Source organism: Staurois parvus, unplaced genomic scaffold, assembly GCF_062004578.1.
Source record: "Staurois parvus isolate SC_StPar_1 unplaced genomic scaffold, SC_StPar_1.0 ptg000394l, whole genome shotgun sequence".
Lineage (NCBI taxonomy): Eukaryota > Metazoa > Chordata > Amphibia > Anura > Ranidae > Staurois > Staurois parvus.
In genome coordinates, this window is record NW_028318190.1 from 6,901,668 (window position 1) to 6,904,260 (window position 2,593).

Consider the following 2,593-nt stretch of genomic DNA (forward strand, 5'->3'; position numbering starts at 1 on the left):
TCCACGCCTTCCATTGTAGTCCAGGTGAGCAAAGAGGCAGCTCTTAGCACCACCCACAGCCTGCCCCTTTCTACTGAAATCAATGTTATCACAGCTGAGATTATTCATTGGACAGTGAAGAATAAAAGGCGACTATTAATCTTTTTGTAGTGGAATGAATTAGCACCTGCATTACCTTACATGGGCACTCGCTTCAAATTCCTTGCCGCATTTTGTTTAGTACAAAGAAATATTTTTCCTCTAGAGTGTATTTACTGGTCTTGCGTTTCAACACAACCACAAGGATCTCATTATTTCTAAACCGTAGATGCTTCTCGAGATGATCTCATTGCCTTCTCCAATATTGTAATACACATTCTTTGCTAAACCTCAAGCAAATGTCACGTTAGGATTGTCACACATAAAGCATTGTACGTTCATCAGACATTCAGCTTCTTTCCTATCAAGTCCCAAGTACACTTAGGTTGTCCATAGAGGATTTATTCCCCTTCCTGACCAGGCCATTTTTTTGCGTTACAGCGCTGCGTTACTTTAACTGACAATTGTGTGGTCATGCAACGCTGTACATGAAAATTTATGTAATTTTATTCCCCCTACAAATAGAGCTTTCTTCTGGTGATATTTGATGACATCTTTATTTTTTGCACTATAAACAAAAAAGACCGACAATTTTGAAAAAAAAAAAATATTTTTGATTTTTTTGCTAGAAAACATATTTTATTTAAAAATCTAATTTCTTCATAAATTTAGGCCAAAATGTATTCTGCTACATGTGTTTGCAAAAAAAATCCCAATATGTGTAAATTAATTGGTTTACATGAAAGTTTTACAAATGGCGTTATATATACTGGAATTTTTTTTTCTTTTTTACTAGGAATGGCGGCGATTGCGACTTATTGCGGGACTGTGGCGGGCATTCTGACACTGGGTAGGGACTGACTAACTACCACTGACATCCCCAATGACACTTATACAGTGATCAGTGCTAATAAAAAGCACTTTCATTGTACTAATGGAAGGGGATAACATCTGGGGCGATCAAAGGGTTAACTGTGTACTGTGTGTGTTTTACATTATGTGCTGTGTGTGTTTTACTAGGGAGACATCCTGATTTGTATTTCTCTGTTGTGCAGAGAAACACAAAGCAGCATGCTCTTGCAGGCAGGAGAGAGACCTGTGCTGATGGTAATCAAAGGGTTAACCGTGTGCTGTGTGTGTTTTACTATGTAAACATGCTGCTTTTTATTGCTCTGCTATACAGAGCAATACAAAGCAGCATGTGCATGCTGACAAGAGAGAGATCTGTGTTGTTTACACACAGACCTCTCCTTTGTCAGCTCCGCTGACAATCACTGAGTCCTGGCCGAGAATTGGCAATCAGGACCCGGTGACTGACATGCAGAGGAACCAATGGAATTGGCAATCGGGACCCGGTGACTGACATGCAGAGGAACCAATAGCGACGCGGGTCAGAAGCGCGTACGCGCCTTTCATGGGGAATGCAAATCACGTGTATAAATACGAGATTTTGCACATCTCTGCTGCCCTGTAGCAGTACTTCTGCTATAGGGTGGTCGGGAAGCGGTTAATGGTCAGCATTTATCATCCTGCTGGGAATTCAGTTTGCTAGGTTTATGCCAGTTTATCAGTTACCTTATGATCACATCTGTACATGAAAGAAACTACTTATCATGCAAGTTCAGGAAAGTTTAATTAAATCAAACAAAAAATTGATCATTGTTAAAGCGGAACTAAACCTTCCTATCTTTTTCAGCCTTGGAAGCCGCCATCTTAGCCTCTGTTTGATCTGCAGCTGCTGTGGTTCTGCGCATGTGATCAATTATGACAGCCTCCAGGTGATGGTGTGACAGTTTGGTTGAGAACACAATCAAATGTGACAGTTAGGATATGGGAACGTAACTGTTTTTTTAAACTGTTATAACGATGGGATTAGTTCAGCTTTAAAGTGTTACTAAACCCACAACAGTAAAACCAGTCCATTTATGCAGTAAAGCATGCTTGTTATACTCTCCGTGGAACCTAAGGGGTTACTGCTCTGCATTGTGTAAAAATGCTGTTTGATTCCGACTTCTCTGTTCCTCCCCTTTTTCCAGTGTCATATATCGACATATCGTGTGGAGTCACTCTGCACATGCTCAGTTTGTTGTGTATTGCTAAAGAGGTTTTTTTTCTTGGTAGAGTACATGTGATCAGCACAGGGCCAATCAGCACTGTCCAGACAGGGGTCAGGGGTTCTGCGTTCTCCTAGAGAAGAAAGAAAACTCTTCCTACAAGCTTTAACCAGTGATGGCTGGACACTGATAGAAGTCACAAGACTGCTCTAACTGCTGATGAGAAATGGTATTTAGCAGTTTATATTTACTACAATAATTGTACTTCCATGTTCTGTGTACTGTGGATAGAAAGAGTAAATGCAGGGTCCTGGGTTTAGTTACACTTTAAGTTTTTGGGCAGCCATACACATCTGTGTCTTTGAACTGTGCATGCATAGATGAACTAATTTATGTAAAATTGGAAAAAATTATTACAGTCTGATAAATAAACTTCATTGCTATCCAATCCTGCCAAATAA